Source organism: Gopherus evgoodei, chromosome 2 (assembly GCF_007399415.2).
Source record: "Gopherus evgoodei ecotype Sinaloan lineage chromosome 2, rGopEvg1_v1.p, whole genome shotgun sequence".
NCBI classification, from domain to species: domain Eukaryota; kingdom Metazoa; phylum Chordata; order Testudines; family Testudinidae; genus Gopherus; species Gopherus evgoodei.
The window spans coordinates 205,923,546-205,939,230 of NC_044323.1; the positions used below are offsets into that span (position 1 = coordinate 205,923,546).

General features: G+C 42.2%; 1 protein-coding gene across 6 annotated transcripts in view; it reads left to right on the forward strand.

Moving 5' to 3' along the window:
- The window catches only part of PPP4R1 (protein phosphatase 4 regulatory subunit 1), an 88,954-nt gene that overhangs the window by 5,988 nt on the left and 67,281 nt on the right, over positions 1 to 15,685 (forward strand). The window lies entirely within an intron of this gene.

Genomic DNA, 15,685 nt, shown 5'->3' on the forward strand with positions numbered 1-15,685 from the left:
CCATATTAGTTTCACTGCAGGGGAAGAGTTAACTAGGAGTCCTTGAGTCCTGTGATGCTTTTAGCAGCTGTTTGTATGCAGGGAGTCAGGAAATTTAATGTTTTTTAGTTTAATTTCACTACAGGTAGGACTCGAGCTCTTTCCCTGCCAGTAGACATGTAGCACTAACTAGTGGTTGCAGCACTAACCACTGATGCCACCAAAGTTCCTGCTAACTCAGCCCTCAAAGTGAGAACAACAGAGAGTGCCAGGCAGGGATTACGTTACTAGTCATTCTGGTAGCATAACAGTAGTACATGCTCTGTTTTGAACATGTTGCTAGTGCTTTGTGCTAGCATTGTTGCCGACTAAAGATAGGACTCAGAGTTAGTATCACAATGCTGCTGTGATTATAGCTACTGCTTTGTAGGGATGTCATGCTCGTTTGGTAATATGTTTGGTTTTTAGTGCTCAGAAGGCATACTTATTAAGTCTCCAGTTTTCCTTGGACCAGACCTGCTTGGTTTTCTGATTTTTTTTGCTGCCATCTCTTGGGCTCCTGAGTGCATGCCTGAATGTTCTCAGAAGTGGGAGTCTGACCAGCAAACAAGACTGAGGTGCTTTTTCATACACTTTTAGTCGTTATGATCTCAACTGAGTTGCTCCAGTCCAGGGCTGAGACCCATAGTATGGAGGAGCTGTGGGGAGAGGGATAGCTCATGCTTGGTATGACACAGGCAGATGAGGTCCCTTCCTGGTCCTTCACACAGATGCCACAACCCCCACAGCAGGGGTTCAAAGAGGAGGTTATTTTCCAGCCTCCACTCCTTCCCTGCTGCTGATGCCAAGCCCCACAGCATGAAGCAAATCTGCTTCTTTTACCACTATGCCCACCTTGCCTCTGCCCAGTACCTGTGAGTTGAGGGCACTGGCTCCTTCTCTCTCTCTTCTCTTAGTTTCTGCTGCTGCTGACCACCCTTTGGTTATGGGAAAGGGAAAATGCTCGAAAGGAGAAGCGGGGAAAAGAGAGACAAAGAGGCAGATAAGGGTGAAGGGAGACTTGTCATACGGGAGCTGGCGAGTGTGTGTGGCTAGAATGTTTCACCTCCACTTTGTCAGTAAGCAGAAGTAGAGACTACAGGATGCTGGGATAACACACCTCACTTTCTCTGTGTGAAGAGGGAACTTTGTAAGAGCTGTGGAGAGGAGCAACAGCAGCAATATATGGCTAGTGGCACAGCAGGGCCTTGTGAGTTGCAGCTCCCAAAGAGAGTGTGTCACCCCACAGGAACCAGGAATTTCAGGGTTTTTCTGCTGCATGGGGCTACTTTGGGGTGTGTAACATGAATGGAGTTAACATCAGTGGGGTATTGTTTGTTTGTTTTTTTTTGGTTTGAGTGGGACAGTGCCGATGTTCCCTTAAAGTTTTTTCTGTTTATGTGTGGAATGAATTTTGTTATGTGCACCAATATCAAGGTAATGTCCAGATGTGTGCCACCAGTAGAAACAAAAAAGAGAGAGAGGGGTTTTGTGTGTGTGCGTGCGTGTGTGTGTATAAAAGTGACTATAAGGATAATTACTCCATCCAGGACAAGGAATGCATTTTAGAACTCACTACTCAAAGAATTGAATTTAAGCATAAAGAGAGAAATAAAATTATGAAATGCATAGATCAGTCAAAAAACTAAAACAAAGGTATTTTGAAAGAATAACATTACAGAGAATATATATGCATTGCAGGAAGTACCAAGAAGTAACAGCAACAACAATAACAAAAGTATGTGTTGGGAGGTATGTGTGAGAGACAGACTGTGTGTGTACTGGCTTCTGGGAAAGTGTATGAGAGACTGCGCTGTCTCTTTAAGGAGAGAGGCACTCATCAGTCTGAAGGCTACTTCAGCTGCTCCATTCTGCTCTTGAGCCCAGTCTCCTCTCCCCTGCTCTGCAGAGAGAGGGTACATGGGCAGGGGGAGGGACTCCCTGATATCAGCCCCCTCCTCGGCTCTGCACAGCAAGCAGGTGGGTCCTGGGAGCAGCTAATCAGAGGCTTCAAGACAGGGCCGGAGTAATGTGACTACAGAACAGTGGGGGCACCTGAACCCAAGTCACTGGATGTGTGCGGCTCTGCTAATCAAGTGCATGGCACTTGATTGACTCTTGGGTGGTCATGCAGCCACGTAGCTTAGAGGGAACGCTGCATAGTGCATTTTCCCTCCTTAGCTCTCATCCCTTAACACCCCTACTCTACTTGCGCTACATTGATGACATCTACATCATCTGGACCCACGGAAAAGAAGCCCTTGAGGAACTCCACCATGATTTCAATAATTTCCATTCCACCATCAATCTCAGCCTGGACCAGTCCACAGACGCGGTCCATTTCCTGGACACTACTGTGCTAATAAGCGATGGGCACATAAACACCACCAACTTATTGACCGCTATACATACTTACATGCCTCCAGCTTCCATCCAGGACACACCACATCATCCATTGTCTACAGCCAAGTTCTAAGATACAACCGCATTTGCTCCAATCCCTCAGACAGAGACAAACACCTATAAGGTCTCTATCAAGCATTCTTAAAACTACAATACCTACCTGCTGAAGTCAAAAAACAGCCAGAAAAGAGTACCCAGAAGTCACCTACTACAGGACAGGCCCTACAAAGAAAATAACAGAACGCCACTTGCCATCACCTTCAGCCCCCAACTAAAATCTCTCCAGCGCATCATCAAAGATCTGCAACCTATCCTGAAGGACGATCCCTCACTCTCAAAGATCTTGGGAGACAGACCAGTCCTCCTTTACAGACAGCCCCCCAACTCGAAGCAAATACTCACCAGCAACCACATACCACAGAACAAAAACACTAACCCAGGAACCTATCCTTGCAGCAAAGCCTGATGCCCACTCTGTCCTCATATCTATTCAAGTAACACCATCATAGGATCTAATCACATCAGCCATGCCATCAGGGGCTTGTTTACCTACACTTTTACCAATGTGATATATGCCATCGGGGGAGGGAGGGATTGCTCAGTGGTTTGAGCATTGGCCTGCTAAACACAGGGTTGTGAGTTCAATCCTTGAGGGGGCCATTTAGGGATCTGGGGCAAAAATCTATCTGGGGTTTGGTCCCGCTTTGAGCAGGGGGTTGGACTAGATGACCTCTTGAGGTCCCTTCCAACCCTGGTATTCTGTGATTCAATGTGCCAGCAATGCCCCTCTGCCATGTACATTGGCCAAACTGGACCGTCTCTATGGAAAAGAATAAATGGACACAAATCTGACATCAGGAATCATAACTTTCAAAAACTAGTAGAACACTTCAGCCTCTCTGGTCACTCAGTAACAGACTGAAAAGTGGCAATTTTGCAACAGAAAAGCTTCAAAAACAGTCCAACAAGAAACTGCTGAACTGGAATTAGTTTGCAAACTAGATACCATTAACTTGTGCTTGAATAGAGACTGGCAGTGGCTGGGTCATTACACAAATTGGATCTTATTTCCTGATGTTAAGTATCCTCACACCTTCTTGTCAACTGTCTGAAATGGGCCATCTTGATTATCACTATGAAAGTCTTTTTTGTCCTGCTGCTAATAGCTCATCTTAATTAATTAGCCTCTTAGTGTTGGCGTGGCAACTTTCACCTTTTCCATGTTCTCTGTATGTGTATATGTATCTTCTTACTATATGTTCCATTCTGTGCATCTGATGAAGTGGGCTGTAGCCCATGAAAGCTTATGCTCAAATGAATTTGTTAGTCGCTAAGGTGCCACAAGTACTTCTGTTCTTTTTGGGTAACATGGCTGCTACTCTGAAACCTTACGCTCAAGTGTTTAACTTCATGTTTATGCTTCAATTTCACTAGGCCAAAACAGGCACCAAAATATCTTGTATGTTTTTTAATTGACTTTTATAGCTCGTCTGTCTCTGTAGCAGAACAGCTAATACAGTGATGAGGGCTGAGAAGTGGTCAATGTGTTTTTTTTTTTTTTCATTTTAAATAAAAGCAAATGGAGTAATATAAATGCATTATTGCTTAGTTAAGATATACCATAATTTGCATAAAATCTCCAGATCTTTGGACCTTCAGGCTTAGCAGATATGGTAAGGTCTGATGCTAAAACAATGTCACCATTAACACAATGAATTTCTATATGGAAGATATTCCAGATTGTTTGGAATAGTAATTATTGGGTAACACATGACTGTCTTCCCCTGATAAATGTATCCATGTAGGTGCTTTTGTGGTCCCTGTCACTATAGTATGCAAGCATTTCCCACATATTTAAAAATAGTAATAACAGTATTTTACTTTCTCTCCAGGTTCTAGGATAGGTAACTTCTTTAGTTTATACGGCTGTTCATTTGTGTGTGTGTGAGAGAATGGGGTTACGAGGGAAACCTTATTAAGGTAGAGGTAAATCAAAGAATTGAGTTCTGCATTTAATTCTGAAAGTGGTGATGGCCTTGACCACTTTTATCTTTTGTAAGAATTAATACTGTAGGCTAAATTCAGCTCCAGTGGCAGTTCATGCATTCACAAGTCCCATTCTATTGGTCAGTTTTTAGGTCTAGTCTACACTAAACTTAGATTGGCCCAGCTGCGTTGCTCACAGAGTGACCAGATGTTCTGATTTTTATAGGGACAGTCCCTATTTTTGGGTCTTTTTCTTATATAGGCTCCTAATACCCCCCCACCCCCACCCCCACCCCAATTTTTCACATTTGCTGTCTGGTCACCCTAGATGCTCAGGGGTATGAAAATTCCAAACCCCGGAGTGAGATAGTTAAGCCAACCTAACCCCAGTGTAGACAGCACTAGGCCAGTGGAAGAATTCCTCTGTCAACCTAGCTACTGCTTCGGAGAAGTGGATTACCTATGCTGATGGGAGAACCCTTCCTGTTGGTGTAGGTAGTGTCTATGCTGAAGCATTACAGCAGCACAGCTCCAATGCTAGATCTGTGCTGCTGTAGCATTTCAAGTGCAGATAAGCCCTTACTCTTCCAACAGAATATAGGACATCATGGTTGCAAGAGAGAGTGATCTTCAAACTAGCTAGTGGTCCCTTGGAGGACTTTGAATATCCAGATAAAGATTTTGAACTTGATTATTTGGGGCATCAGGAGCACTGAGGTGTTAGTTTAATGGTCATTTGTGTTGCAAAGCAGACGGGCACCTGTATTTTTGTAGGGTGTGGCTCTGTTCCTAGATATAGAGACCAGGAATGCATTGATTACTGTGGCAGGTCTATATCTGATCAGATCCTGTGCAGTCTTCTAGTCAGTTGCAGATGGATTTTTATTTTATTTTATTTTATTTTATTTTGCTGCTATGGTTTTTTGAGAATCTTGTAGCAGAGAGGCATTGGAAAAAAATGATCCAAGGCTGCAGACTAACTCCACAATTGGAGGGAAGATGTCTTTGACAGTGGAAGAGGTAATAGAGGAGGGAAGATCTTTAAAATGCTTCACTCTTCCTACTAGTTCACCTCAGTCTTGTCTGGTTTAAGCTTTTAGTCAGCTGTTCTTCATTCAGGTTCTCTAGATACATAAAATCGTTTGGGAAGGAAGGAGGAAGAAAAGAAGGAAAAAAAATCCTGTTGATGGATGTGGCATAAAAATCTAGATAGGAAGGAAGTCACCAGACAGAATACAAAGTAAATAAATCAACAGGTTGCCACTTGATATCTTCCCTTCTGCCTCAATTTGCTTTGAACCAAATTATACCTTAATTCATCTGTGTACAGATACCAGATTCAATCTGAACTTGTCCATATTAATAACCAGAGAACTGCATAAGAGAGAAAATTTCCCTTTGTTTTCTATGTGGCTTTTGTTTCCTCATGATGTGCATATTTTTTATTTGTTAGCTGTATCTATTCCCACTGCTTAGTGGATCTGAAGTAGGCCCCCCTTGTTTCCTCAAAGAGGATGTCACAGTTCCATTAGCATGCCTAATGACTACATTTATATTTGTAACTTCATTATTTTAAAAAATGAATAAAATGTGTATTTGAATTTAAAAAACCTACAAAAGAGGTAGCTGGTTGTGTTTAGTCTTGAGCTTTTGGATCAGGATAACATGGTAATAGCTGGTTTGGAATTTATTCAAGATTGTTTATAAGTGGTTCCTTTTATGGTCCCTTTTATTTTGTAATTTTGTTGAGTAAAATTATAAAGCAATCACAATCATATTCTTAACTTACTGCCAATATTAACATCAACAATAGGAGCTGAGGTTGCATTTGCCTTTTATTTTGTTCTACTGTAGTCTAATTTGGTGGAAAATTCATGTGTTTCCTAGAAAATCCTCTTGCCCATTTTGGTAATGGGACCGGCATCTAAAACAATGAACGGCATCTGGATCAGGCTGGGCAGGAGGCGAAATTGGTTTCTTAGGTGTATTATGTGAGATAGCTATACATACAGTATACATATTTATATCTGTCTTTATACATCGTAACAGTCTACTTAAACAAGATCTCCCTATAATTTAAATATGGTGATAAGTTATTTTGTAACGGCACAGTAGACATGAGAATGCTATTAGGATACAGAATGGAAAACGACAGATGTAAAGGTTAGTTTCAAATAACATTGTCAGAAGTCCTGATATACTGTACTGTTATATGTTACATAACTTTGGAAATTAGAAAGACTTTACACACCCTGGAACACCTGCCTTCTGTTTACTGAGTTACCACTATACAATGTGCTCTCTGAATCTTTATGAGAAGGTATTTTGTAATGTAGAGTACATAACAGGTGTGGATTAATTAAATTTAGTTGTGTCTGTGCTACATAAATGGCTCTCCTACAGCGGACTTTTTTGTATCTCTCAAAAAAAAATGTGGAGGTGAAAAATCAAAGTGGGTTTGGCAAGCATGGTCTTGTGGTCAGATGTTTTTTGAAAGTCATTTCAAATCAAGGTAGTAATAGATAGGAGTGAGTTGAAAGATTAGGTAGCTTCTGATGGTCAGTTATGGTGAGGTTTTTGGGTTTTTTTAATGTTGTCTGCCCTATCTATAGTACAGAGACAATGTAGGTGAGGTTATGTCTTTTATTGGACCAACTTAAAAGATATGATCTCACCCACCTTGTGTCTCTAATATCCTGGGACCAACACGGCTACAACTACATTGCATACTATCTATAGTCCAGCTTTTTAACCTCAAGTGTGTAACCAGTTAGATAACTGGTTGTCTCTAAGTGTAGTTTATCTCAACACATAGCATGGTTAAATTTTAGTTAATAACTGTGGCCACTAACAGTGTTAAGTCCTTGTTGTAGGACATAGATATAAGGAACATTTTAAAGAGAAGCCCAATATACCTTTAGGCACTCCCCCCCCCCTTTTTTTTTTTTAAATACTATGTTTGGTAAACTCTCGCCTGAAGAATCTCATTCGGCTTGTTGCCAGGGGACATAGCAAGAGATCCTGCTCTGAAGAGTTTATAATATAAGTAAAATAGACAAAACAGACAAATAGTGGAGAGAAACAGGTAGAGAGGTGAAGTAACTGGCTACAGTCACACAACAGGTCAGTGACAGAGGAGATCTGGTGTCTATTGCTGGCTGACTCCTAATCCAGCTCTGTCTACTAAATCCTGTTGTCTCTCTAGTGGTGCTCAGGTGATGTCAGCATAGTTTTAATTTGCTCTTCAAAGCAAGGCATTCCGTCATCTTGGATGGTTGCAATACTAATGTGGACAGAAAGTGCTGGCATTGGAGGTATCCCTCCCAGTACTGTCCCACAATACCTCTGCCACTACTCGAGGGAAATTCTGCATTCTGGGTATATGATGCTTTATTGAGATTTCAGTTTTCCATGGCCCCTTTTGTTTCACTTGTCAAATGTAAACATGTCTTTCAAGAAGAAAATAGGACAGGGGAGAAGATGGGGAGCTGTGCAGGGACCGCCACAACATAGTTCTTCTGCAGTGGTTTAGGACGTGTTATATGTGGACATGGTGCTTGGTATACATCTGAAACAGAACAGCTGTTCTGGATGCAATGTCTAGTTACAACTTTTATAAGTGGTGCTTGGTTTCTGCACGCAGTATTCAAGATGCGAGCGTACCATGGATTTATATAGAGGCAATATGATATTTTCTGTTTTATTATCTGTCCCTTTCCTAACGATTCCCAATATTCTGTTCCCTTTGACTGCCCTGTGGATGCTTTCAGAGAAATATCCACAGGGACTCCAAGTTCTTTGTTGAGTGGTAACAGCGAATTTAGATCCCATCAGTTTATATGAGTATATTTCCCAATGTGCATTACTTTGCATGTATCTACATTGAATTTCATCTGCAATTTTGTTGCCCAGTCACCCAGTTTTGTAAGATACTTTTGTAACTCTTGGCAATCTACTTTTGACTTAACTATCTTGAGTAGTTTTGTATCACCTGTTGCCACCTCAAGTTTACCCCGTTTTTTCAGATCATTTATGAATATATTGGACGGCACTGGTCCCAGTACAGGCCCTGGGGGACACCATTATTGACCTGTCTCCATTCTGAAAACTGACCATTTATTCCTAACCTTTGTTTCCTATCTTTTAACCAGTTAGTGATCCAGCAGTGGCCCTCTTATAACGCGACAGCTTACTTTGCTTAAGAGCCTTTGGTGAGGGACCTTGTCAACGGCTTTCTGAAAATCTAAGTATGCTGTATCCACTGGATCACCTTTGTCTACATGCTTGTTGACCCCCTCAAATAATTCTAGTAGATTGGTGAGGCATGATTTTCCTTTACAAAAACCATGTTGGCTCTTCCCCCAAAAATCGTCTCTAATTCTGTTCTTTATGTAAAATGTATAAGAACATCTGCATGTTAATGTGGTGACGATAAACAGATGCTAAATATCTAGAATACTCTTCTTTTTTCTGATTACATATTCATGTACTTTTATGATGTTCAAGCTATCTTCTGCTTTTGCCTTCACTCCTTTTTGGGCACCTTCCCCCCCCTTTTAAAAATACTATGTTTGGTAGACTCTCCTGAAGAACCTCATTCAGTTTGTTGCCAAGGGAAATTGGACTAGAAGTAAGGAATGATGTACCAGATTCTTTATATGCTAATAAATTTGTGTCCTATAAATGGCTTGTCTACATGGGGAAACTGACTAGAATAACATGTGCAGAATAGCTTTCTTTGTGAACACTTATTCCAGAATAACAGAAGTTTATTGCAGAAAAGCTTATTTAGCAATAGCTATTCTGGTCAATTTTCCTGTGTAGATAAGCCCTGAGAAGTCACATTTTATTCTGGATCATCAGATGTGTTCTCTTTTGTTCTTTTTCACTCTTAAAGATGGAAAATAACATCGTGTGAGATAAATCTGAAAAGTTGATTAAAAATACAGATTAATTACAGGTAGCTGATTTTGGATTAAGTAAATGTAACTCTTCTCTTCCATACTGAAAATGGAATGGTCCACCTAACACAAGGGTTCTCAAACTTTTTTTGCTAGGTTCCCCTTTACAAATATTTCAGGCTGTGATGACACCTCCCCCTTAAAAAAGTGATAGCAAATTAATGTACATACTTGTAGGAGCATTGCCACCCTTACTTCTGCACTGCCGTTAGTGGTGGTGGTGCCTTCAGAGCTGGATGACCAGAGTGCAGTAGCTGCTGTACCCCCTTCCCTCCAGCTCTTCTTCCCCGGAAATTCTTATTTATCTTTTGACCCCACTACAACAGCCTTGTGACCCACCCCCTTTTGAGTCAGTACCCCCAGTTTGAGAAACGTATCCCAAAGCAGGCTTGGTTCAGCGTATATGGCCTGCATGGCATAATCAAATTCTGGAGTATCTCAACTTTTATTTATTTATTTAAAATGTATTGCTCTCATAGTTGCAAAGATAAGTGTCCAAGTGTGAAACAATGCAGTTCTGCCTTCCTGAGCCTGTAGATAATCTGAAACAATAACCCTGGCAGCTCTGAATTCCCTTATCCCCCAGTGAGATTAATGGGGGTGCTGGCTCTAAAGCCTAATGGTAACACATTACTATGTCATTTCTTATCATTTTAATGATGGAAGGGAGTGGAATTGACTCTCATTGGGTTCATCTACACAGCAAATGAAGGTTTGACTGTAGTGCGGGTAGCCATACCTGCTGTAGTTTTAATCTAGCCCATGCAGGTAGTGAGAAGTGAAGATGCTTTGACTCAGGCTAGCTGCCTGAGTCTGTACCCAGGTTCCTTGGTGGGCTTGTACTGGGGCGCTTAGCCCCAACTGAAGCCCAGGTAGCGACATCTTCACTACCAATGTTATCTGAGCTAACTAGATTAAAGCTAACATGAGTATGCCTTTCTGCATTACAATCACATCTTCATTTGATGTGAAGATCTACCCACAGATGGTAGGAATTGGCAGTCAATGCAGAGGGGGGAAAAAGGAATGTTTGTGCATGTGCATAAACACGCACAGAAAGGAGGATCAAGAAGGAATAGAAATTAAGGCTGAGCAGTGGTGATACTAATGCTAAGCATGTTCTCCTGAGCATATTTCTATGTTAGTGATGCTGACTGTATCAGTAAGGTCTTTTTATCAAATAATAAATAACTAAGTGGGAGTTGTGTTATAAATTGAGTATATTACGTAACTCTGAATCTCTAACCTGACTGATGGACCATGATGTAAAAACAGAATTTGGCCCTCATTGCAGAATGACTTTGAAACTCTTGAGCTCAGTACTTTTCTTGGTTCTTTTTAAACTGACAGTTATGACAGATCCGTCTTAGTATGCTAATTCTTGGCATTTTAGTCTGTGAATGGGCACAGTGACTCAAACTTCCTTTTTCTTTTTTAGCTATTGCTAAGGATTTAGATTTTTGACATGATAGTCCATAACTGCTTCTTGGAAACCATTATTTTCTGATACCTACTGGTTCTCACCATTCACCTTGATTAGCTGTTGCTTAAACTCATTTAAGTGTTAATATTATTGACAGTTCCAAGAAACACTCAATTGATGTCAAGTCTTTGGGCAAATGTCTCACTTTTTTTGTAACTGTGTGATTTAAGTGTAATGTGGATGTACAGAGGTGTAAATTAATTGGGTATTCTGGAGTTTGGAACAGTAAAGCCTGGTCTGCGCTAGAAAATAGGTCACCTTAACTGTATTCCTCAGAGGTATGAAAAATCCATTCCCTGAGTGGTGTAATTAAACTGACCTAATTCCCTGTTAGACAGTGCTAGGTTGATGGAAGAATTCTTCTGCTGACCTAGCTGCTGACCTAGCTACTGCCTCTCAGGGAGGTGAATTACTTAAGTTGACAGGACAACCACTCCTGTAGGCATAGGTAGTGTCTACCCTGAAGCACTACAATGGTGCAGCTGCAGCATTTCAAGTGTAGACAAGCTCTGATTAAAATTTTTTTCCCTGTCTTAATTGTGGAGGTTTGTCTCTTTCTTATCATAACTTTGTGAGTACTCTAATTGGCACAGAATCATTTGGGGTAGACAGAGCCTTGGTAACAAACAAGCAGAACCTTTTCCTGAGTTTCACACTACCCTTAAAGGAGAGAAAGGGAGGAATCCCCTTCTGCCCCCTTCCCCCTCAAACAAAAAAGGAAAAAAACACTCTCTTTATACATCATCAGGAAGCAAAGATCACAAGCCAAAACATTTTTTCAAGGTCACCTTTAGCCATGTTTCACCCAAGTTTCCATCATGGTTCAAACATGCTTTCTGTAAAGGCATTAAGTTGTTTGTCTAGTGAGTCAGTATTTAAACTGTTTTCATTAACTATTTGAGTGAACTTTTTCTGAAAGCCATTTCCAGTAGTGCTTCAATTTCCTAAATTTAGTCAGGAGCTGTCACACCACCTTTATCAACTGAAAGAACCTTGCTGCATCTTTTCATCTGAGCTGGGCTAAAACACTATTCCCTAGCATAGGTAGGGCTTGTCTACATTTCAAATGCTACAGTGGCACAGCTGCAGCGCTTCAAAGTAGACACTCGTTATAGCATTGGGAGGGGTTCTTCCATGGGTGTATTTAATCTACCTCGTTGAGAGGCAGTAGTTACATTGATGGAAGAATACTTTTATCAACCTAGCACTATCTACTGTGCATATTAGGTGGATTTGTCACACCTGTGAGTGACGGCTGGGTGAACTTAGATTCTGAGCATAGACCTGGCCTTAAGAGTGTGTGTGTGGTTTTTTTTGTTTTTTAAAAGATTTTCAGGGTTGGAAGGGACCTCAGGAGGGCATTTAGTCCAACGCCCTGCTCAAAGCAGGAGCAATCTCCAATTAAATCATCCAACAGATTTTTGCCCCATATCCCTAAATGGCCCCCTCAAGGATTGAACTCACAACCCTGGGTTTAGCAGGCGACTAGTTATGTTGTTCCATCCATGGTAGCAATAAATGACCATAATTGGACCATTGGTTACTCAGTTGGTGGAGTGGCACTGGCTTGAGTACTAACAGTGTAGTGTGTCCACTATGCTGCTATGTTTGGATTTTTGCTGTATCCATGGTTGTTCTGTACTACACCATTGGAGCTGCAGTGCCCCTGGAGTACTACCCCGGTTGTTTCTGACATAGCTCCCTGAAAAGCAGTGACTGGAAAATTTGTGGCGAGAAGAGGTGAAATGCCCATAAGTCCTTGGGTACCATTTCTCAAGTATTTTTCTCAAAATGGAAGCCAGGATGATTGCTTGGCTCTTGTTCTTTAATTGATAAAAATGATTGCTGCTGCAGTTTTTGAAAGGCATTCAGACAACAGAATGATGTTGTTGGTTTTTTCCCTAGCAGTATGTGTGGAGAGCCAGAGCCCCCAAAAGTTGGAGCTATTACTGTAGTGGTGGTCAGGTATCAGAGGGGTAGCCGTGTTAGTCTGGATCTGTAAAAGCAGCAAAGAATCCCGTGGCACCATATAGACTAACAGACGTTTTGGAGCATGAGCTTTCGTGGGTGAATACCCACTTCGTCAGATGCATGTAGTGGAAATTTCCAGGGGCAGGTATATATATGCAGGCAAGCTAGAGATAATGAGGTTAGTTCAATCAGGGAGGATGAGGCCCTGTTCTAGCAGTTGAGGTGTGAAAACCAAGGGAGGAGAAACTGGTTTTGTAGTTGGCAAGCCATTCACAGTCTGTTTAATCCTGAGCTGATGGTGTCAAATTTGCAGATGAATTGAAGCTCAGCAGTTTCTCTTTGGAAACTGGTCCTGAAGTTTTTTTGCTGCAGGATGGTCACCTTAAGGTCTGCTATAGTGTGGCCAGGGAGGTTGAAGTGTTCTCCTACAGGTTTTTGTATATTGCCATTCCTGATATCTGATTTGTGTCCATTTATCCTTTTCCGTAGCGACTGTCCGGTTTGGCCGATGTACATAGCAGAGGGGCATTGCTAGCATATGATGGCATATATTACATTGGTGGACGTGCAGGTGAATGAACCGGTCATGGTATGGCTGATCTGGTTAGGTCCTGTGATGGCGTCGCTGGTATAGATATATGGGCAGAGTTGGCATCGAGGTTTGTTGCATGGATTGGTCCCAGCTAAAACCCCTCCAACTCATCATCAGGGATCTACAACCCATCCTGGACAACGATCCCACACTTTCACAGGCCTTGGGTGGCAGGCCAGTCCTCGCCCACAGGCAGCCTGCCAACCTGAAACATATTCTCACCAATAACTGCACACCGCACCATAGTAACTCTAGCTCAGGAACCAATCCACAAATCAGATATTAGGAATGGCAATATACAAAAACCTGTAGGAGAACACTTCAACCTCCCTGGCCACACTATAGCAGACCTTAAGGTGGCCATCCTGCAGCAAAAAAACTTCAGGACCAGTTTCCAAAGAGAAACTGCAGAGCTACAGTTCATCTGCAAATTTGACACCATCAGCTCAGGATTAAACAAAGACTGTGAATGGCTTGCCAACTACAAAACCAGTTTCTCCTCCCTTGGTTTTCACACCTCAACTGCTAGAACAGGGCCTCGTCCTCCCTGATTGAACTAACCTCATTATCTCTAGCTTACCCGCATATATATACCTGCCCCTGGAAATTTCCACTACATGCATCTGACGAAGTGGGTATTCATCCACGAAAGCTCATGCTCCAAAATGTCTGTTAGTTTATAAGGTGCCACAGGATTCTTTGCTGCTTGTAGTGGGGGTGCACATCTCTTTCCTCTCCGCTCCCACTGGGAAGCTGATTCCATGCACACTTGAGGCTATGTTAACCAGATGGACTTTTATCAGAAGCACAGGCTGGTAGGGCCAAGTTGTTACTGAGATTGGAATACGTAGAGAGCAGGGGTGATGGGTGAGTGGGGAGGCACTAGGAGTTGAGTGTCTGGAATAAGTGGACATATAGTGGACAGGCATGGTCCTCTTTTGTTGTCCCACCATAAAGCCCTTAATTTGTACCCACTACTTCTAGCGGATTCCTTTGCAACAATGCCTGTTGTGCTGGTCTGATAAGCCTTCATTGGGCTAACACTAGTAGATGGTGAAACCATAAATGACTTGTTGCCTAACAAAGGTATCTTAGGAGCCGAGCTGGGAGCTAGAGCTGGTTGAACATTTTTCTTCAGAATGATTTTCTTATGAAAAATGCCCTTTTTGCAAAACCATATTTTTCCATGAGAGAATTTTAGTTTTGCCAAAAAAAAATCAGTTTTTTGTTTTGTTTTGGTTTTTTTGGTTGGGAAAATTGAAATGATAGCTTTTTGTCAATTTCATCTTCTACCAGTGAAATTGACCAAAAATCCTTTCCTAGATGGTTGCCAGGTGGAGAGCCAGGGGCACTGTCTCCCTGCTGCCTTCCCCCCAGCTCCAGAGGAGCTGGAGAGGCAGTGAGACCCCATGTGTTGGGCTGCCTGAGGCCTGGGACTCCAGTCGTCCAGGGTTTGTGTCTTCAGGGCAGCCCTACCCTTTCAGGACTTCCAGCCCTGCTACCACAGGAGAATGAGCCTGGGATGGGCTCCCAAGGTCTGCCGCTCCTGGCTAGTTCCACCATATGGACTTCCTCAGACCAGGGACTCCAGGGCTTCCAGACTCCTCCACCAGCTGGCACCACCTGGTGCCTCAGAGCCCCTAGTAGCTGCTGAGTGAAATTTACATTTATTGATTTTCAGTGCTGCTGTAGCAGGGAAACTGGCAAGAATATCAATTTCACTAAGCAGCTGTGGGGGGGATCCTAGGGAGCAGAGGTTTTGATGTTTTCAAAATGATTTTTTTTTCACGATTCCTTGTTCGTGGCAAATTTAGAAAAATGTGGTTTTGTTCTGAATTGTAGTGAAACCTTGTTTTAAAAAACAGAAGATTTCCTGTGAACTGAATATCCTGTGATTTGGCCAGCTCTACTGGAAACCTCTATACTTAAGACAACTTCAGGTACAAATACTCCCTTCCAAAAGTGCCTCTTTGGCTATGTCTACACTACAGCTTATGTCGGCATCACTTACGTTGCTCAGGGTTGTGAATAAACCACCCCCCGGAGCGAGGTAAGTTACATCAACATAAGCGTCAATGTGTACAGCGCTGTGTCCCCAAGGAAGCTGCTCCTGCTGACATAGCTACTGCCTCTCACAGAAGTGGTTCTATTATGCCAACAGGAGAGCTCTCCCTCATCAGCATGGAGTGTCTTCACTAGACACACTGCAGTGTGTGTGTGTAGATCATCTCTTTGCTTCCTCCAAACAGGACAGAGGAGTAGGGACTTATC